A 23355-nucleotide genomic window follows, 5' to 3' on the forward strand; every position below is an offset into this window, starting at 1 on the left:
GAGCAAGGAAAGACTGTGAAAGATACCCAGATGGGTACTTCTTTCTGGTTCCCAGTTTAAGTCACTGGGGTGCCCATCTATATATACCTCCTGTCCATGAGCTTTGTGAGAAACCACAGTCCCAAATGAATCCCCATCTATGCAAGCTAGCTTGCCAGGGTTTCTGCTCTTGTAACCAAATTACCTCTAAGACACATGGCATTAAGGATTTCTCCTCATTTCTTCTAACTGCCCAGAACAAAATTCTCCAGACTCTCCTGTTTCCCAGACACCTCTGCCACAGGGGACCTCAGTATCCCTCCACATTTAGTCCATCACAGAATTCCCTGCTCTCCACACCAGCCTGCCCTATATTTTCACCGCCCAGCTTCGTGGTATTTCTTCCCAAGCCCCCCACTTCCAAAGCTGGACAGATTCGCTTCCTCAGCCCTGGATTTATTCCTCTTTTGAACCATTTGTCAGATTCTGCCTTGTGTTGTAATTGTTTTGGTTGTTTTATTTCTGGAACTAAATTTTAAGTTCCTTGATATTAACAGTGCATCTTACTCATCCCAAAGGACTTAATTGTTTCCTGGATGTTTAAATTATTTAGGGCTGTTCTTACTAGATTCTATCCCCTAGTAAGTAGGAGGGGAAGAGGGGGAATCAACAGTGAGCCTTCAAAACAAAGGCTCCTTCTGTTCCCTTTTCCGCCAAGCACTCAATAAAAATGGCAAATACTGATATCATTACTCCCTGCCAGGCACTGTTCTAAGAGTTTTTATATTTATTAATCCAAGTCATCATAATAAATCTCTATAAGGGAGTTAAAGTTATTCTCCATTTGTCTGTGAAGAAACTTGCTCAAAGGCACATACCTGAAGAAAAGAATCAGAATTTTTACCCCATTGACCTGCCCAGGAGGTCCACGCCCTCAACCACCTGGCCATGAGAAAGGCCTGAGGGGAGAGGACAGGTGGGAGCTGGCATGCTCACTATCTGGTTGACCCACAGCACATGCGAAGTGAGGGCCATGCTCTTTTCTGAGGTGGAGTGGAAAGGAGAAAGGAAGGATTCCACCTGCAGGCCAAGGAGCTCTGAAGTTACTGAGAGGCTCATGACTGGTCCATGGAAAAGCTTCACACACACATACACACACGTGAATGTGTCTAAATTACTAAATGCACCTATTATAACTCCGGAAAAGGGGTGCATGCAGGTGCATGCTTGCGAGGTAATGAGTCCTAGGGAATAAATGAGACCTTGCCCTGAATGCTCCCTGTCTGGCTAATTTCCCCTCCCAAGGCAGGATGGCAGGTGAAGGTCTTCATGTAGGTGCTGAGTTAGTCCTGAAGTGCCTTCAGATGTAGATATGATATTGGCCTTGCTGGGCGCTGGCTCTAGTCAGGGATCCATGCCCCTTGGGACAGGTTGTACCCAATATGGATAACCCTCTACCACTCCATTCCCCATTCATTCATATATAATCTGAGGTGAACCCATCAGCTTGGAACCAATGACATCATATCTGTCACCTTCATATGAATTTTCTGTTGCCCTCTTTAAGGTACCTTCTCTGGCCATTACTTCGACTGTTTCTGATGACCTGCCATCTTGCTACAAAAGTTAGTACAGAACAGTGATTGAGAGCCTGGGCTCAGGACTTCAGATTCAAGTTCTGCCTCTTGCTCAAGGATCTTGAGTGAGTTACTTACCCTTGATTTTCTCATTTACATAATTGGGATTGAAATAGTTCCAAGTGTATAAAATTGCCTTGTGTATTAAGTACACTCAGACATGGAAAAGTGCTTGGGACAGTGCCTGGAAGAGGGTGTGCACTTGAGAAACATTAGCTGTTGTCAGTGAGCAAAGCATCCCAGAGCTCATCCCCAGGAGGAGATTCAAAGCCAACCTCTTTGCCATACTCTTCAGTCATCAGTGAGGTTCAGTGGGATTTCCCAGGCTGATCGCTCATTGATTCACCATCTTTGGCCCAAGGCTTTGGATGAAGATGAGCCCCAACTAGGACAGTCACAGAAGAGACCACAGAATCTGGACAATTCCAAAAGAGGAAGATTAACTATGTGAGCAATGACAGAATTGTGCAATAAAGCATTGAGTCTCCAACCAGGAGTGCTGTGAGCTTTTGGATTTCTACAGAACTTTTTATCACTATAAAAGCAAAATAAGAATGTTGAGGAAAAGTTTAAGTACTTAAAGTTTTAAATTAACCTCTTTCATAATCCCTCCATAAGAATGCCATTGCTGTTATCATTTTGTTGTGTTTCTGCCCCCATTTTTTATATTTGCACAAGTCACTATTGAGACCTTCAATTTTTTGTGATTGAACACCATAATATCAACACTGTACTACATTACTGAAAACTTTTTGATGACTTCCTGATAAAGATGATGGAGTCAAGCAGGGTTAGTGACTCTTCCTCCTCCCCAAGCTAACAAAATGAACTAAAGAGAGTAGAAAAAATTGCAGTGGGAGAAACAGCTTCCACAGTCCCCAGGGCCAAAGTGGAGACACAAAGTCCTGCTTACCCTTTGAAAGTGGTAGCTGGTGGAAGATTCTGGTGAGCACATCTCGGGTAGCTTCTAACGCAGAAGGTAAGCTGTGACTTAGCAAAGCCTGAGGAATTTTCATAACATCCCCTAAATGGACAAGCAGTGATCCAGGAAGAGTCTGCTCCAGTGAAGTCATGGAAATACCACAGCCCTGAAAGAGTAGGAGACTCTGACTGCTGCTGCACAAAATAGGGGAGGCCAGAGAAGCCACCAGAAGTTTCTTTGTGGCCTCTCCAGGCTATAGTTTTAATAACAACCAATTACCTATCACCCCATCACCTATACCCCAACATCCTACTCCCTACAAAACGCAGAATTAGAGACCAAAGAGAAATAATAATGTAAGATTCTCTTAGGGAAAAAGAAGACAAGGTGAAAGAAAAAATGACAAACCTTGAAGAAAATGAAACAAGAAAATAGAGAATATGGTGTGAGGCATGAGATGGGATAGAACGTCAAGGCAGCCCTTCAAAGGGAATGAAATTTGAGTTAGCTTTGAACAGTGTGAGGGCTCCAGTCAAGCAAAGACCTCCATCAGTGGTCATCCAATCGGACTGTGCATTGAAACTGGAATTACCCAGGAAGCTTTAAAACAAATAAACAAACAACTACAATAACAACTACCACCAGCTATACTCGGGCTCCACCCCAGGGTTTGGGTAGAGACTCAAGCACCGATATATATACTTTTTAACTCTTCAGGGAATTCTAAAGTACAAAGAGGGTTGAAAACTACTGGTTGAAAGACACATCTCTGCATGCAAAACTATTTCATATTATTAAACAAGCCTTCTAGTAAAAGAATGTTCAAATTATAGAGACATTTTTTAAGTTTGTGATATTTTTAGGCTCATGTCAAAATATTTCCAGGTAAAGGATGCAGCAACTTCACTTTTAAGGGGACTGCCTTGAAAGGGGGTAATTCTCTACTGAATGTGCATGTTGACTGCTGTTTCTCAAGCCTTTTGCTGACATTGGGTACAGAGACTCCTTGCCCCACAGGTACTCCTTTCATTCTCTTGTGGTATAATATTCCTTCCCTCCTCCTTCTTTTCTTCCTTCTTCTTTGTGTTTTCTCCTTTTATTCTCTTTAATTCTTCTTAACAAAATCTTCTATTCTTCTGCTGCCAGAAAATTCCAGTGACAAGACTTGTCACAGATTCTACCATAGACACCCTCTCACTCCCATGTCCTTCCCAAAGTCCTGGCTGGATTCATGGAAAATAAGAAAACTGAAGCCCCAGTCGTCTGTCAGGTGTGGGCATAAATGCCAAGTATTTAGTCATAGATTTAGTGGTAAATTGAAAATGAAGTCCATACGTTTCTCAGAGGTGGTATACATGAAATCCCCATGTGCTTGACGGTGGGTTCATCTCATGGTGGGGATTGTAGGCATGTGCATAGACACAGCCTCCATCTTCTTCCCTTTCTCCAGCCCTCTCTGTTCCCCTTCCACTTAGATGACAAGAGTTTTGGGGGCAAGAATACTCAGAACTATAAAAATTATCACCTAAGGCAGTTAGAGAAACTGATAACAGAGCCTCCAGGGAGGTTAATCTCTTTATTTATTTGTTTTTATTCTCCCTCAAGAGTCTATATTTTATTTCCTCTGAACAGTTTAAATCTAGCAGTCCTTGGTTTATTGGCTTCTTTTTTCAAAATTTAAAGCCTACTCCTCAGAGTTGCTATAAATATCACCCTGGAGGTGAAAGGACCCTGGCTGGGACCTCTGTCATCCCGCTGACCTCTAGGGATGAGGCTACTGATTGTTGCCCAGGGGGAGCAAGTCTCAGTTTTCAATCTTTTGAAGGCATCCCATCCAAAGCTGCCTCTTTGTGGAAAAGGATGGCCTTACACACAAAGAAGAGTGTTCTCTAGGCCCAACAGTAGGAAGACAACTTCTCCCAACTCCAGATCCATAAGTAAGAGGATTTGGGTGACCAAGATGACAAGAGTGAAAGAACTATTCAGGCTTGAAATCAGATCTTTCAAAAAAATAATAAGCCAAGGTGTTTAGAAGAGGGGGAAAAAGACGGTGCAGGACCTCAGTAAGCAAAACCTTTGTAGTCACACTCCAGGAGGGGCAGATGGTTCTTTTACTTTTCTCTTGGCTGCCTGGAAAATGTAACTGATTATTGTCATATTATAGCTATGTCGTGTTAAACATCTGTTTGCTAGGAAAGGCACAGATAATTGAAAACAGGATTTGTTTAAATTCCACGACCCTGGAACAAAGTTTTGCTAGGGTGCTCTCCCCACCACCTAATCTCACCCTGAAGCGTAGGCCTTCCATCACAAAACCTTGCTGGGGCCACAGCTATGAGCAGGCTGCCCAGGGAGTGGGTTTTTCCCAAAGTTGCCAAAGACCAGACACTTGGCCTCATGGGCTCAGAATGTCTGAAAGTAGAGATATTCGTTTTTATCCAGATGTTTTGGCTGCCAAAGCAAAATTTAAAATAGCAACAAGAAATTTCTTACTTCCCCCAATCTTACATACGTACACTGATCTTAAGCTCTTTCTTATTAAGCCAGACTTAATGGTTTTTAAACAAGAACAACTCCATTTTAGGTCACTTACATTATCAAGAGCTCATTATCAAAAAAAAAAAAAAAAAAAAGAGCTCATTATCAGTTAGCTATAGGCAATGCAGAGTCAGGATTTTGCATGTATATATTAATAGCAATAATAGGTAACAACTACTGAGCATTTTTATGACAAAGGACACAACGCTAAGTGCTTTAAATGCAATAATTCAATTAGTCTTTTGTAACAGTTTTGTATAGTAACTGCCACTGTTCCATCTGTTTTGTGGACAAGAGTACAGGAACACAGAGAAGCTAAACATCTTGCAGCAGATCTGAGGAACTGGGAGGGTGGGGTCACAATTCTAAGATGAGGACTGGTAGGGGTAGAAGTATAGCCAGGGGAAATCATGACTTCTATTTTGGACATGTTAAAGTTGAAATGCCAGCTGGGCATCTCGCTGGAAATATCAAGAAAGCGTTTGGATCCAGGCACCAAGGGTTCAAGAACAAGAGACCAAGGTTGTATACTGGTAGACATTGGGGTATGGGTAGCATTTAAACCATAATACTGGAAAGGAAAGTCTAGGAAAGGAGTGTGGAGAAGTGTACAGAAGAGGTTGGAGGTTGGAGTCAGGGTAGTCCACATAAGGCAGTCCAAAAGACAGATAAGGAGTGGCCAGTGGGTGGCCAGGAGAGATGGATACCGAGAGATTCTGGCTTTCAGCCGTCCACAATGGATCTCTCCCTTTCACTCTGAATACATGCAACTTCTGAAATCTGAAACTCTAAGACTCTACACTATAACCTCATCTCCTTTCAGGGCTCCCTTCCCCCATCCCACTACACTCTTTAATTGGCTTTGTGGAGACTTCCAGTCTCAAATCTCTTGCCCCCACATCCTTTCTACCCCTGCCCCCCACCTCCAACAAAACCCACCCCTGGGTGAAGTCCACATTCTGGGTCCCAGATGACTGAGCGCTACTAGAGAAACTTAGACCATCCCCAGATAGATGCCACTGCAAATGCATGATCTCCTATCCTGGTTGATCCTGCCACTCTTCCCACTACTGGCAGGCCATCCCCCTACTGGTTAGCAGTCAGATCTCACCTCAACTCTGCACAATAATTTTTCTTATGTCAAAGCTTTAACAATCTCCTCCTTAACTCACCTCCTTCCCCTTCCCTGCTGAAACATTTTTGCCAAGTTGGAAAATCATTTTAGAAAACAGATTCCAGAGCTTCTGGCCCAACTCAATGCTCTGGGGGTATACAATCAATTTAAAGGAGAAATGATTAATTCTGGATACCCAGGGATGGCCTGATTCATATTCCATGCCCGAGCCAGACAGAGAAAGCCCTGCCAGTGGGAAATGGATGGCCCAGGTAAAGGATGAATGCTGGCAGGGATGCAGACACTCTTCCAGACAGCTCGAGGGCTGCCTGTGCCTCACAACATCACACTGGGGACCTCATTCTTACTTGGCAGCTCATGGCCTCCTCAGAGATGCCTGGGGCCGGGCAGGGCCATTCCACTCTTCAGCTACATAGGACTCTTAATATTTAGAGAAGAAAATATATGCCCCTTGGGTATTTTAGTTCTGCCCTCTTTCCTGCCCTTGGACACACAGAATACAGTAGATTCTGGTAAGATAGTTACAATGTAAAACTTTCCAGTAGTTCCCTAAAGAATTAAAAAAAAAAAAAAAAGAGGGACGCTTGGGTGGCTCAGCAGTTGAGTGTCTCCTTTTGGCTCAGGGCATGATCCTGGGTCCAGGGATCAAGTACCACATTGGGCTCCCTGTGAGGAATCTGCTTCTCCCTCTGTCTATGTCTCTGCCTCTCTCTCAGTGTCTCTCATGAATAAATAAATAAAATCTTTTTTAAAAAAAAGAATCAAAAGGAATTATCATTTCTTGGCGTTTTTGATGTGCTAGGTATTAGCTAGTTGTTCCATTTGACATCATAGTTGTAACAGGGATTGTGCTAGGCTCTGGGTAGACAGTGGTGATAAAACTAACCCAGTTTTTGCCCTCAGGGACTAATAGGGGAGATATGCTTTAAACACATAAGCTCATAAATAAAAGTATAATTTTAAACAGTGAAAGTGCTATAAAAGAAAAAATACAGTGCTATTATGGGTTGATCTGTGTCCCCCAAGAAGGTATGTTGAAGTGCTAGCTCCTAGTACTAGGGCTAGTACAAGACCTCAGAATGGACTTTGTTTGGAAATAAGGTCACTGTAAATGTAATTAGCCAAGTTACAATGAGGTCATACTGGTGCAGGATCAGCTCTTAATCCAGTATGACTGGTATCCTTATAAGAAAAGAAGAGAGATACAGACAGGAGAATGCCGTATGAAAATGGAGACACAGCGAGAGAAGATGGCCATGGGAGGATGGAGGCGGAGATAGGAATTGTCACCACAAACCAAGGAACACCTGGAGTCAGGGGCCACCAAAAGCTAGAAAGACAGAAGGAAGGATCCTCCAGTCAAGGCTCCAGAGGGAGCATGGCTCCAGCAACACCTTGCTTTTGGACTTCTGGCCTTCAGAACTGTGCGATAATAAGTTTCTGTTGTTTTAAGGCATCCAGGATGGGATACTTGGTTACAGCCACCCTATAAGATAAAATAGCAGGTGGGGGCTGAGTTTAGATTGGGAAGCATATCAATTCAGCTTCTTTGTGGATAAATGATAGAAAGAGGTGCTAACTTATGCAAAAATAAGGAATTTACCCAAAAGGAGAGAAGGTAGCCCAGAGAATCAAAGCAACACTGAGCAAGTTCAGGGATCCGAGCGCAGGAACCAACTGGCAGACTTTTCCAGGTGTCACCCTTGAAGAAGTATGTTCCCACTATTTAACTCCCTTGGATCAACCTGAGCAAAACTCAACTTACTGGCTTAGCTGGGGTCGTGTGATAACTCCTTGGAGGGCTGGTAGGAATGACCTGGGAAAATTGACTTCAGCTCAGGTCATGATCTCAGGGCTCCAAGCCAGGTGTGGTGCCTGGTTAAGATTCTCTCTCCCCATCTGCCCCACCCTATGCATGCTTTCTCTCTCTCTCTCTCTCTCAAACAATAATAATAATAAATTTTTAAAATAAAATAAATAAATTTTTAGAAAATCGAGTCAAATAAAAATGAGTATAAATGGGAAGACCACCGATTTGGATGTAGGTAGAAGAACATGAGCCAGCCAAGGAATGACCAGAGAGGCAGAGGAAAACTAAAATAGTTCATCATGAAAACAATGCTTAAGTGTTTCAATTGAAAAAAGATAATGATTACTATATCAAATATTAGTAAGTCATCTAGTAAAATGAGAAACAGAGAAGTCTTTTGGATTTGACAAAACAGTACACATTGGTACTCAGACAGAAGCAATTTCCATGGAGAGATGAGTTTAGAAGCCATACCAGAGGGCTGAAAAATACACAGGCATGAAGTCATCTAACTGCATCAACCACCCTACAAGGTGGGAATTGTTACCATCATTTACAAATGAGGAGATGAGGCTTACACTGCAGGAGGAACAGTGAAAATTTAATACCAAACCTGCTCAGATTTACAATACCCAGATTCTTCCATTAAAGAAAGTGAATAGGTATAAAAACGTCATTAGGTAGAAGCAGGCCTAGGTTAAAATGGAAACAAGTGCTCATAAATAGTATGATGTTGGTTGCAGAGCTTTCTGGAAGAGAAGAAATCAGTCCTAAACTGAGAGCAAAACACCACACCCTTAAGGGCCCCTAAGCAAAACTGCAGATTTACCCAGGCTCTAAAAGGGGATCTAAGTACTTTGAAGTTGTGTCTTAGGAGGGGATTGGGTTCTTAAGACAGCCCATAAGGTAAAAATTGTGGAGTAAAATGGCCCTTGGAAAGTCAGCTCAGCTGGAGACTCACTAAATCCAACTAGGGGGTTTTTCTTCCTGCTGGGACAGATCTTTGCTTTTCAAATGAGCACCAGATGAAGCAATTGACTTGAACCAAAGGAGCCATTTTGTAGGAAAAAATACATCTTTTTAAACACCTGAACACCTAGCCCAGAGTAGCCCGAGGACCCTAAGACAAATCGAGGGAGCAGCAGATTCACACTGGGGCACTCGCTCATTAGCTCAAGAGTTCACAGAAAGATATAGCCCATGGTATTTAAATTTTCTCATTCTTATATAACAATGCTGGAGGAATAAAGATTGGATTTCACCCCATCATCATCATAAACAAACAGAAAACTGGACACACTGTTTTCAGGCATTAGACTATGAGTCAGCTGTTCTTAGATTCCAGGGCCACTGGTAGCGCAGGACCATGAACCCAGGGGAAGAGCAACAAATGAGGTAGCCCTACAATTGTTCAGCTTTATCTCAAGAGCACAGGAGTGGGGAAGGGTATCCATCAGGGCCACCTCTCTGAATTGAGGAGACAGAGCTTGAAACTTGGGGAGGCTGAGGCAGCTAGAAACTCAAGGCAGGGTTCTGGAAAGACGGAGCTATGCAAGAAAAGTGCATCGTAAATCTGCACAGGGGTCTCCTTGATTCTTTGCTGAGGGCTAGGCTATGTGCACATGAAGTAAACTCTAGTACAACAAGCAAAAAATGACTCAGGTGTGGAAGCTGAACAATTCTCACACAGAATTGTGTTTTGGGTATTACAGGAGTTAATAGTACATTTAAAGCCTATAACAATACCGAGAGCATGTTAATTGCTCATTGTTAGCCATTGTTAATGATATTATTATCTTATTTCATTATTATTATGTGCTCATCTGTCTAATGGGTGTATGGTAAGCTGCCTCTGATGCTTTACATAAGGTCCAAGTAGAACATAAGCATAAAGCCTTTAGCAGATGGCCTAAAGTGTAACAGGAACTAAAAAAAAAAAAAAAAAAGTGTAACAGGTACATAATAAGTGATATTATTATTCAGGAAATAAGGAGGGATAGTAGGATAAATTTGAATATATAAAATGTTGAAATTATATATCAAAATCTCAATAAGATTAAGAGATAAACATTTTGGCAACAAATATGATTGTCCTAATACTAAAAAAAGAGTCCATACAAATGGATAGACAAGGTATAGAGAAAGAAGAAGTAAACAAGAGTTCACAGAAAGATACAGACATGGCTAATAAATATTTAAATTGTCGCTCAAGCTCATTAATATTCAGAGAATGTAAATTAGGCAACAAAGAGGCAGTAAAACACTATTTCTGGAGAGCTAGCTGGGAAAATGTATCCATGATCTTTAAAGGTGTCCATGTTCTTAGAGCCAATAATGCCTCTTCCAAGGATACATTCTTAGGAAATTACCAGAAAAGTGGACAAAGACTTAATACTGAAATATACTTGGCGGTATTATTAATGGCAATGGCGTTCAGATGAAGATATTATAAGCCGACTGTTTCCGTTTTTCGTAACCTTAATGTTCCTTGAGTATCACTTTAGTAATAAACACATACTGGGAAAAATAACGCTTTCACATGAAGCCATAATAAGACTTTCAAACTGCTTTTAACCAATAATTGCTGCTTCTCAGGCACTCAGCAAGATGCTCTAATGTTTCATGGTAGTTGCATGTTTAGGGAAAGGTTCATTTGTCTTCGGAGATGCCAGAAAGATGCCAGTGTTGGCCTGTGTATACAGGTGGCATCGCTGATGACTAGCTTGCCATGAGCTTTGTAAGTAATGTGACTCCATCCACAGCGGAGGCTGTCACCCTGTCTGCAAGCAGGAGCAGAGGCTTGAGAACTCTCTAGCATCATATTCTCAGCTGAACTGGGTCAACCAGCTAGGATGGAGTCCAGAGCCACCAGAAGTGGCTGGCAGTGTGTCCTTGAAAGAGAAACTTGTCGGCAACTTGCCACATCATCATTCCCTACCATTGGCAAGCTTGCATTCTTGAGAGACTGAAGAAATGTCAGAAAACTGAGAGTCTTTGCTTTTTTTGGTAAAGGATTTTTTTTTTTTTCCTAAAGAGCAATGGTGTTTAGAATAGTTACAGCCTGGAGACACTCTGCTATCCTAAAAGTTCCTGAAGCCATCACTTTTAACTACTTTGTTTTTGGAACCTCTTGCCAAGAAGTAAAGTCATATTTTGGAAAGAAGCCTCTAGTTGAGAGAGCGAATGGCACTTGCTACTTCCACTGCGCTTTCAAGTGCACAGAAAAAGAAAAACCCAATACGTTCAACTGAGTCTCAGACGCTCAGAATCACAGAGCAGGAGAAACTGGAAAGGTCTGATTTGGATGCCTCGGTGCGGATGTAAACCAGCCTTGTCTCCCCGTGATCCAGACTTGAGGTGGGGGAGAAGGAGATATTTTTTCATCCTTAATCCATCCTGGCCCCGCAGACTGCTCTGATGCTGTGAAGTCATCTGGCCCCATTGAGCAGAGAAGCTGTGGATGCTTCTCCAGGGCCTGCTTTCTGTGTCTTTCCCAGGGGGAGTCTTTAGAGAGGGGAAAAAAATCCCTGAATGCTCTCAGCCAGAGGCTTCTGCTCAGCCATAAGGAATTACTTTGTTCCTCTGACCCTGTGTCCTTTGTCACACTCAGTATTCTGTAGGTGAGCCTCATTGATCCAGTCCTGGGACTGCAGGGGATGTCACTGACACCCCGGCCCCTGACAAACACGTCAGGCATTTGCAGCCTGCTGCGAGGACTATTGGCAGGTGTGGGGTGGGAGGGATAATCAATGGTGCAGGGGGGTAGGTGAGGCACTTTCGACTTCCTGTCAGGCCTGGTGCTCAGGACCCTGCTCACCTTCCCCAGGCCACAAGACGGCCATGGTGCGTGGCGCCCAGAATCCCAACCAAGCCCTGAGTGTGGACCCCCTCAATAATCAGGAGTGGTCCAGAGTAGGCTTGGGGACAGGAAGTTTACCTGGCTTCCCAGCTGTGGCTGCGAGGTACGTCCTGATTCCCATCACCGTGATCTCAGAGGAATGCACAGGGATGTTTCGCTTTCCAATGGGGTTAGCTAGTCACATTCTAGTTTAAAAGGAAAGAAAAAAGAACAGTGTACCCATCTAACATTTCACTAGGTACACTCCCAAAGCTGAGAGGATGGGAAGTGGGATGGGAGAAGGTGATATTAGTGGCTCCCGTGGCCCCTCAGGCTTATCCCATGTCCCCTCTCCATCCCCGACTCTGTCTTCCATAGGGAGAAAAGCCTGGAAGCCTGGCCAGACATGTGCTTGGAGGACATGTGTGTGAATGGGGGAAGGAGGTACAGCAAAGAGAAATGGCTCCTCCACTCCTGACCTCCTGCCTGGGTCTGCCGTGGGACTCCCGACATTACTCAGAATGCACTGTCTGGGACATTCTATAAGGCATCATGCCAACTGGCAACTCCACTCCTCTTGTTTCCCTCACTGCCTTTTTTTTCCCCCCATCCCACCTAGAGTTCTAGTCATTCCTCCCAGCCTTCAGCCCTCCTCTGGCTTCATTGGCTTTCCTCCCCAGCCTAACCTTCCCAGGTAAACACTTCACAATGCAGCGGCCAATACCTGGATGGCTCCTCCGACCCCACCCCATCATCCTACCACCTCTGCCCAGAAATCCTCAGGTTGGAATCTATCCAACTGCCCATTTTAAAAAAATGTCTCATGAGAGACACACACACACACACACACACACACACACACACACAGAGAGAGAGAGAGAGAGAGAGAGAGGCAGAGACACAGGCAGAGGGAGAAGCAGGCTCCATGCTGGGAGCCCGACATGGGACTCGATCCCGGGTCTCCAGGATCACACCCTGGGCGGAAGGTGGCGTTAAACTGCTGAGCCACCCAGGCTGCCCTGCCCATTTTTTAAATCTTCCTCCAAAATGGCCAAGTGTGAACTCTCTAGCATCATATTCCATGATTCCAAGCGCCATGAATTCCCAGGTTTTAAGACCACAAATTTATAGACGGCTTCTGACACACTTGCCAGTCCCTAATCTCTATCCTCACTGGCTTTTACTCATCTTCATTGTCTCCATAATTAATTGTTCCATTAAAAGCTACTTGCCCCACCCTCCACGGGTGAGTTTCCCCCATCTTCCTAGGGTAAACAGAAGGGACAACACAGACAGTCCTTTGACTTCACTTCTTTTCCTCCTTTCTGTCTCTGTGGAGACACCTACCTTTGAGAAGCATGTTCCTCACATCCTCCAAGGCACTGTCCTTTCTGTATGGTGGAGGTCTCAGTCCTGCCCCCCTGTTCCTCATCTTGCTCTGCTTGCTAACCCATTTCAACTTTACCTCCATTTCCCAGCGTCTCCATCCCCATCCCCTCAGCCCACCAATGCATTCGAGTCTTCCCACTTTATTCTTTCTCCAGTTATGACCACTTTGCTGAAACTTAGGACACTACTAACCAGTCAGTGGGCTATCCCTGGCCTCTTGCCCAATGGTCTATGAGGCATTTAACACTGTTAACCATGCTTAGGTCTCAAAGCCTTTCCTGGTATTCCCCTTACCTCTTTGACAATGGTCTTCCCAGTCTTCTTGTCCAGTTCCACCATCTTGACCTTCCCCCAGATTTTGTTCTTCCCCAGGGCTCCACCTTTTCTGTCTTTATCCTCTTGTTCTACGTGCCTCCCTGGGTGACCTTATCAACTACTTTGGCTGGCTGTGACAGCCCCCCTCCCCGCACCCCCGTCTGTTGATGATGCCAAAGTGCATGCCTCCACCATCCTTATTCTTCTTGATCTCTCCCTGTAAAGTACTGTAGGCCCCCAAATTCCACACTCCACAACTAGACCCATCTTCTTTTTCTGTGCATGATTTCAGTTAACATCACCAATCAGCCAAACCTCCCAAGCTGGTAGCCTCAGAGTTATTCTTGACCATCCCTTCTGAAAACCCCCTGCTCCACAGTAGGGCACTTTCAGGACCTGGTCCCTGAGTCTTTCAGGCTTTACCACCTTCCTCCACCTTCCTACTCCTACCTCTAAACTCAGAGCAAATGTCAATGACCTCTTGCAAACTTCTGCCCTCTTCCCTGCAGAGTTAGTTGCATGTTCCTCTGTGCTCACATGTTTTGTGCTCTTCCTGCTGTGGCACTTAACGTGTCACAGGCCAGTCTACCCAGTCTGTGTGTGCTGTCTTCCTCTTCTAGGCTCAGGGTTTCTGGAGGCAAGGACAATTTCTCTTCCATTTTTGTATAAATAGTATCTAGCACGCAGTTTCCCCCTATTAAATGCAGTTCATATCTGTTGTCAGAAGAGGGATTCCTAACCACCATCTTGGATCCCACTGATCTCCATACTGTGGGACGTTGTGCGGCATGGAGTTGGAGAGTCAGGCTGTGGGGACTGGTAGCCTTGTGTTTCACTCTCAGCTCCCATACTTTCTAGCTACATGGCTTTGGACAAGTTATGTGAGCTCTCTAAGCTTTGGCAATATGTAGATATAATCACCCTAACCTCAAAGTTACTGTGAGAATTCAGTGAAGTGAAGCCATGTAAAATACAGAGCAGAGTGCCTGGCCTTGAGTAAGAACTTTATAAATGTTAGCCATTGGTATCAATTATATGAGGCGTCCTCTGTAGGCATGTAGAGTAAAAGCATAATCTTTTAAAAACTCTTGGGAATTAGAAGCTCTTAGGCAAGTTTGAATTAATAAGTTTCTGATGAATTTGGTTTTTCATATGAGATTGAAAAATCTATGATATTTTATGTTTGAGTATAATAGCAAGCTTCAATGTAAAATTTATATGTCCAGTGATATAAGAAATAAATCTTCATGCCAATTTAAAATAAGAAATCCAACAGGAAAAATATAAAGATATATATATATATATATATATATATATAGGATATTCATGCTTCAAAAAATTTAGAAAGAACTCCAGCAGTTTTCTTGATGGATAAGTCTTCCTTTGCCTTTTCAGAGGGCCTATGGTCAAAAGAACATGCCACATCACTTTCTTCTCTAAACCTCTTGAAACATTGACAGATCCACATTTGTACAGAAGTGCTCATAATGCATCACATTGAATTATTAGCTTTTTCTCCTAAAGACCATTAATATCTACCTCCTACTGGATCAAAAATGTAAAATCTAGCTAGGCTTCCAGGGAAAAAAAACCCAACAGTTTATTACTGTATATGACACTGCATGGATAATTAATTGGCAAAGTTTTGATAGATTTCATTCACAAATAATTCCTGTTTTGCTGAGAGCTGTTAACTCAGGTTGTAATTTTAGGCAGAGCCTGGAAGAATACTGTGGGTCTGCCTTGGCCCTGAAAAAGTGATCAGAAGTCAAGAGAACAAACAATGGATGCTTTAGGGCTGGGTTATTTTCCTATTCAGTTATAATGGAATAATCAATTATGTTAAGGCCTGAGAATGAGCTGTATAAAGAGATCATGAGGGGATGTTGTGGACTACTCTGTGTTCCCCTCAAAATTCGTATGTTGAAGTTCTAACCCTGAGTACCTCAGAATGTGACTGCATTTGGAGATAAGATTTTCAAACAGGTATAATTAAGATGAAATGAGGTCATTAGGGTAGGGCCTATCCAACATGACTGAGGTCCTTATGAGAAGAGATGAGACAACCATAGTGACTCAAAGGGGCACTTTCATCCCAATGTTTATAGCAGCAATGTCCACAATAGCCAAACTACAGAAAGAGCCCACGTGTCCATTGACAGATGAATGGATAAAGAAGATGTGGTGTATATGTACAACGGAATATTACTCAGCCATCAAAAAGAATGGAATCTTGCCACTTACAACAACATGGATGGAGCTAGAAAGTATTATGCTCAGCGAAATAAGTCAGTTAGAGGAAGATACCATATGATTTCACTGCTATGTGGAATTTAAGAAACAAAACAGATGAACAGAGGGGAAGGGAAGGAAAAATAAAATAAGATGAAAACAGAGAGGGAAACAAACCATTAGAGACCCTTGACCACAGGAAACAAACTGAGGGTGGCTAGAGGGGATCTAGGGGGAGCTCAGTCCATTAAGCATCTGACTTTGGCTCGGATCATGATCTTGGCATCCTGGGATCGAATCCCTCATCGGGCTCCCTGTCCAGCAGGGATTCTGCTTCTCTCTCTTCCTCTCTCTCTCAAATAAGTAAATTAAATCTTTTTTTAAATAAATGAAAAATAAATTTAAAAAAAAAAAGGAAGAGATGAGGACATAAAATCCACAGAGGGAGGGACACAGGGAGAAGACAAGCCAAGGAGAGAGGCCTCAGAAAGAAGCAACTGTGCCCTCACCTTGATCACAGACTTCTAGCCTCCAGAACTGTGAGAAAACTAATTTATCTTCTCTAAGCCTCCCCGTCTGTGGTAATTTGTTATGGAAGCCTGAGTAAACTAGTCTGGGGGTTTATCAGAAATCCTATCTTTCTTATCACTGTCAGTTCACACATGCTTCTTGCCTTCCACAGTCTTGATCATTGCACCTTTTAGGGGGGCGCGGGTACAAGGCTTCTTCCCATGGTCTCCTCTGGCCCCCTTGCCTGTCCCCATATGGTGGCTGGATTGAGGTCTCCTCTGGTCTGACACTTCCCACACCCATTATCAGGCATCTCTTCTTGACTAGAGCACCTCCCGGGCTACAACCACACCCTGCCCATCACATCTTCCTTCTCAACAGGATATATTGGCTGACCCCTGGAGAGTCCCCTGGCTGTCCCCAGCATGGCCCCTGAGGGGCTGGCATTTGACTCTGTGGTGTCCTTCTGTCTGAGGCTCATCACCCTTCCTGAAAAGCCCCTGTCTGAAGACATCTGTCACCTTCTCTCTTGGTCTCAAAACCCACAGACTGCTATTAATGCTAGTGCTGCTCTGGGCCAAAAAAACAAATACTGTGAGTCTTCTGTTGAATTACAAGCCCTAACACACCTCTTATTCATTCTTTTAGCTAACTATTGTCTTCAAATATTTGTCTGGTAGAAGATAAACTTTCCAGCCTGCTCTGGAGGGCAGCATTAGAATCTGTGCATAGCAACTACACGAAGGCAGTTTGTTTCTTCCATAAAAGGGCAAGGTTGTTAGCAGTTATAGCCAACAGTGGAATGATGTCTTGCTGAGGAGTAACCTTCCCGTTCTTAGGAGTCGATAGGCAGAGGTAGAATGGCTATTTCTCCTCCTCTTTTTCTCCTAACTCTTCATTTCCATTGTCCTCCATGTGCCTTATGCTGGGAGAGTACCACCACTGCCCCTCCTCTGTGGCTCACCCTTGCTTCCCACCTCCCTTTGTGCGCTGCACCCCTGGGTGGTTAGGCCTCCAGGTTTCTTCATCTCGTCTCCACCTCCTCCTCCTGGCCTGACCCTGGGTGCCCACGGTATTCTCACCAGAGAAAGATGTCTTCCTCCTCACTGGATCCCTTATGAATTTAATTCCCTCCCCTCAATGTACCCAGAGTGTCGTGTTAATTCTTTAGCTCATAGCTCTCAGCTGCACACCCACATTCTATGCTCTATGTGGAATGCTCCAGTCTGAGTTCTGCAAACCATGTCACCTACTGGCCCCACTTAGGTTCTGGCCTGTCCCTTCCCCTGTATCGGTTCCCCTGAAGCAGTGGCATTGCACCTGTGATTCTGTGATTTGTAGTAAGAAATATATATTTGGTCTTTGTCCCTGTTGACACAGAGCTCCTAATATGTTTGGAATTTCCTATTATGAAAACGATAAAGGAGTCTCTTATTCTGCCAATGAGATTACTTTTGGACGGCACCTAAAATGGGTCTGGTCACCAGGATTGCCAGCCCTATGATTAGAGGGTTGGAACTTTTGGTTCCAACTTTCAGGGAGGGAGAGAAGCTGGAGATTGAATCTGTCACCAATGGCCAGTGATCTAATCAATTGTGCCTATGCAATGAAGACTCCATTAAAAAAGGGGGGGTGGGTTTGGAGAGCTTCTGGTTGGTGATTTGATGAGCACATGGAAAGGGAGGAAGAGAGGCATTCTCGGAAAGAGCATGAAGATCTGTCCCCTTCCCCCATGCCTTGCCCTCTGCATCTCTTCCATCTGCCTATTCCTCGGTTATATCCTTTCATAATCCACCAGTCATCCAGAAAGTAAAATATTTCTTCAAGCTTCTGTGATCCACTCTACCAAATGAAAGGAACTCAAGGAAGGGGTTTTTGGAATCTACAATCTATGCTATAGCCCATGTGACAATCTGGATTGCAACTGGCACCTAAAGTAGGGGTGGGGGGGCAATCTTGTGGCCTGGGCCCTTAACATATAGGATCAGATGCCATCTCTAGATAGTGTCAGAATGGAGCTGAATCATAGAACACCAGAGCACCGTGTTCTTGCTCTATGACCCCACCATATTCGTGTTCAATGCCCCACAGTGTTCTTACAGCTCAGCTTGAGCATCTCCTCTTCTAGGAAGCTTTGCTGACACTGGTCTCTTATTTATTGTGAAGTTGGATAAGGTGCCCCTTCTTTACACTCCCAGCATACTCTGTTTCTTCTCTTATAGCACTTATACACCACTTTGAAATTGTTGGCTAATATTTGTGTATCTCCCACTGGGGAGCCTGGAGTCTGTCTTCACTCCCCGTTTTCTTTGCCTGTAAGTTTTTTCTCCATCATATGTGCTTGAGAAGTATTTCCAGAAAGATGGGAGGAGTGGAGAAAAGGAGAGAGAGAGAGAGAAATTCTTTCTATGCACCCAGTACACCTTTCTGACTATAACATGTATTGTGGAATTTATTCTCTTCTGGAATAAAGGTATAGTTAGAAGTAAAGTTGTGTGTGTGTGTGTGTGTGTGTACTAATCTGGAGCTGAATAGCTTTTCACTTCTCTGGCTGTTCATTTCCTGGCTGAGATAGACTGAATGGGCTAGCTCTGTTGGCTTGGGCACTCAGCTCCTTACCAACGCACAGCTCTGAGAAATGAGGACAATGGAAGCAGCTTCTACAGGGCAGAAGATAACCTAGATGTGAGCTGGTGCTGGACACAGAAGACAGGGCAACCCAGGGAAAGATGTCACTGGGTCTGGCAATGTGCTACAGCAGCAGGATTCCTTTTTTTTTTTTTTTTTTTTAGGTTGTATTTATTTATTTGAGACAGAGAAAGAGAGAGAGAGAGAGGCAGAGGGAGAGGGAGAGGGAGAGGGAGAAGCAGGCCCTACGCAGGGAGCCTGACGTGGGACTCGATCCCAGGTCTCCAGGATCATGCCCTGGGCTGAAGGCGGCGCTAAACCGCTGAGCCACCAGGGCTGCCCAGCAGCAGGATTCCTGCTCAGAGTGAGTATAGTGCTCCTGATGAGAAGGAAAATGATTCTGGGGCTCAGAAAGCCAATCCAGCCTGATATAAAAGGAGGGAAGTTTGAAGAGGTGCCGGCAAAGACACATCTAGCTCTTTTCATCATGTAAGAGCCACCTCCCTTCCACACTATCACGAGGAAAGAGTTAACATTTTCAATGCAGGTGCTCTAGCAATTATAATTTCCACTTGGCCCTCCTGTCCACTTGCCTGCTGGCTTCTCTTGGATTGAAAGAATCACTTGAATTATTTTTCATCTGTTCAAAGTAACACTTGGGAGGACTTTTCTCTCCACAGTATTTGCATGCGTGCGTGTGTGCATGCGTGTGCAATGCCTTTCAAACAATCTGCAGGTAGGCTGACTTGTCAAAATGCTCAGTGTTTGTGAAGCAGATAACAAGAGGCCAGTGAAGGACAAGGAAAATACTTCCAAGATTTTGTAGCCTGAGCAGGCCACCACGCAGGGAAGAGTGAGGCCCAGAGATGGGAAGGGGTTTGCCCAAAGCCACCCAGGGGGTTTGCAGCTCGGTGGCCAACCACAGGATAGGGACCCAGAAGTTCAGACTCTAGGTCCAGGGTCTTTGCTTTGCAAGGTGACACTTCTCTTTGATTCACAAAAGCAGAATTTATTATGATCCCTGCTGCTCCTGTGGGCAGGCTCAATATCCCTTTACCTGGTAAATTATTTATATTGAAATGTATTCCCGGGAGGCCACAGTGAAGCCATATAAGCTGGAAGCATCATTTAATTTATTACTGCCTGGATGCCCAACTGCTGCTGGTTCTGCCATGGCAATTTTTAAATGCCACATTTCCAGTTCCAGTGAGACACTCCGCCTTGGCCGAGGGAGAAGCTCTTGCAGAACAATGTGTGGGGCCTCACAAGGCCCACAGGAGAGTACGGTCCCCTCAGTAGACCTGCAAGGCCCTGCCCCAACCTCCCGTCTGGTCCCCTCTGACCTGCTCGGTACATAACAATGTGTGTTTCACAGTTGGACTCCCTAATGCAGAGTGAACCCTACACTGTGCCGGGGGCTTTGCAGAGGTGACCCCGTTTCACCTCCACAAGCCGGCAGGGTGCGTGTTCCCCTGGTTGTCAGGTTCAAGGCTCTGATGGTGAAGCCACAACCAGCCATCCTGCAGCAAACACACAGCAGCCCCAGATTCAGTCACTTGTCTGATTCGGAAGCTCCTGCCTTCTTGAGACACGGTGGAGCCTCCCGGTGAAGAGCAGAGGCATTCATTGGACCAGTCACCTAACCCCTGGGCTTCAAGTTTCTTGTTTGTAAACGTGGATATTTGTGAGGATGAAGTGAATTAATAGAGGAAGGTGCTCAGAGCAGTTCATAGGAAGTGGATTAAAATGCGACCCCATCAGTGAACCTCGGGGTCGGGTATGGATGTCACCGTGGAGATGTCACCATGTTGACCTCCTTCACTAAACATGAATTTAGGATTACCCAAGAAAGAACCCACAAGCCCCTCATGTTCAGAGTTCAGAGTCCCAGGTTCCTAGCCCCCATTCTGTTGTTCCTCCACCAAGTCATTCAACCTCTCTGAGGCTCAGTTTCTGAATCTACCAAATGCGGATAATGATCCTTGTTCTGTGTCCTGCACAAGATTGAGAGATGGTGATATCATTGAAAGCTCAGCCAATATGGTTCCTACCATGTGATAATGGTGATGATGAAGAGGGACCAAGAATCCCATGGCACTCGGATTGAACACTCCAGTTCCTGTGGGTGCTCCAGCTCCTAACTGGAAGGTCTGCCACTGCTTGCTCAGAGTCTCTGGGTGTCTTCAGTCACACCTGGGCAAGGCTTCTGAGGAAGCACCAACCCCACCACACCCACCCATTGGCCTGAATCAGCCAATGTTCCACACCCTTTACACTGAATCAAGAATATAGAAGTTTAGGAAGTGAAGTTTTTCTGTGCTTGGCCAAGAAGGCTCTCACCTCCTCCCATCCTGACCTCTATGATGTCCTTTTCACCCTCCATGGCCCACCTCCAATGTTGCTTCCTCTGAAAACAACTTCCTGAGCCTTCCTCAGGCCCTGCTTCTTCTCCGTGCTCCCTTGCTCGGAGCGAACACCTCAGGGAGCAGCCAAGAGTCAGGCCCAGAAAAGGCTGTCATGCCAGTGGGCCCAGAAAGGGGGTCATCCCTCCTTGGAATAGATCAACAGTGCTGAGCTTGCCTCTTCAGCCTCCTCCATGCAAGCCCAACTCCTAAGACTTCATGCAGGACCAGGAAAAGGAATTTAGAGTCATTCTTTGTGGCTGCCATCAACCAAATCTCTCTTTGTTGTCCTGATGTAGATAAGATTTGTCCTTTCTTTTTTTTTTTTTTTTTAAGATTTCATTTATTTATTCATAGAGACACACAGAGAGAGAGAGAGAGAGAGAGAGAGAGGCAGAGACACAGGCAGAGGGAGAAACAAGCTCCATGCAGGGAGCCCGATGTGGGACTCAATCCTGGGTCCCCAGGATCACACCCCGGGCTGCAGGTGGCACCAAACCGCTGCACCACCAGGGCTGCCCAAGATTTGTTCTTTCAAACTTTCCACAAACTAAGGCCCCATCTTGGCTATAGACTAATAACCAGTTCTCTTCAAATGACAGCAAACAGCATGCTGTCTGATTCCACCTGTGGGAAGCCAGGAACACAGCAGGATCCCTGCAGAGGAGAAGTTCAGGTATAAGTAGCCAGTGGCATTGCTGAGGAGAAATGAGGGTCCTAATGTCTACTGCCTGGCTCTCTAGGATGCTTCCTTAACTGGTGACCACAGATAAAATGCATCAGAACTTAGCCCAGTGGTACTCAACTCTATCTGCATGCAAGAACCACCTGGAGTGTCTAAAGGAAGCAACAATAACAGCCAATCAAAACCAGACCTCTGGGTGGGACCCGCACACATTGGTTTTTAAAGTCGTTTTTAGTTCTCTGGTGATTCTGATGCACAGTGAGGTGGACTCTCACTTGTGAGCATTGGAGTTCCTTTCTCGTCTCCCTGAGCTGGAGGCAGGAGGTACAACAAAGATTTTTCCCACCGCTGCAGAACATAGAAGGTCAGCGTGCATCCCACATGTCTGTAGCTGGTCAAAGAGTGGGTCAGGTTAGCTATTTCTGTGAGAGTACACACTGCAAAACCAGGCAGTTCAGTGGGAAAGGAAAGCATTCTCCATGAAAATCAAACACCAAGAAACTGAAAGAGTGCCAGAGCAGAGGTGGAGTGTCCAGACCCTAGACCTCCTGACTACTTTCCCCAATCGGTAAGACGGATAACAACTGCGCATCCTGCCTGTCTCCTGGGGTGTTTACGAGCCCCAGATGAGGACGCAGATAGTAAAACACACCACCACTTATGAGGCTTTGTACAAAGATGAATTACTACGCTGGATAAAAGTTGTCACTGCTCTGCTGGTTGAGGGGGCATAAAATACTTTCGACATAAAAACAAACAGTTGTGAGAGAAAACTCTTCTGATTAGCCTATTTTCACCTAGAAACCGGGTAGGTAAGCATCTATGAACCCAGCCTACAGGCACATTTAAATCCCTCCAGCTCAGCCCTTTACAAAGCAAACGACACCGATACTAGACCTCCAGCAGCCAGTGTTCAATGCAAGCGAGCTCTCTGCCCTAACAGAGCCCAGTCAGAACCAAGAAGGCAGGTGTGATACACGGGGGATGGGGCAAGTTCTCTACCAACATTGGTTTGAGCAGCGAGTGAGTCTCCATTTTATCCATCTTATTTGGCTCCATCAAGAGCCAAGTGTGGAGGAAAAGCAGGTGCAGAGGCTGAGTCAGAGAAACACACAGCTCAGATCTCAGAGCAGGGTCAGCAGGGGATGAGCCATCACCCCCACAAGGCCTGCTCCCAACTGAGCAGTGAGGGGACTCTGTCTCGGGCAACATTCACAGCCACCCTCTGTCCCCTCTTCCCTAAACTCAAGGAAGCCACATAACAGTCACCCCATCTAGACCTCATACCCTGAGCCCAGCCCCACCCAGCTCTGACTCACCTGATTGGTGACCAGC

Source organism: Vulpes vulpes, chromosome 3 (genome assembly GCF_048418805.1).
Source record: "Vulpes vulpes isolate BD-2025 chromosome 3, VulVul3, whole genome shotgun sequence".
NCBI lineage: Eukaryota > Metazoa > Chordata > Mammalia > Carnivora > Canidae > Vulpes > Vulpes vulpes.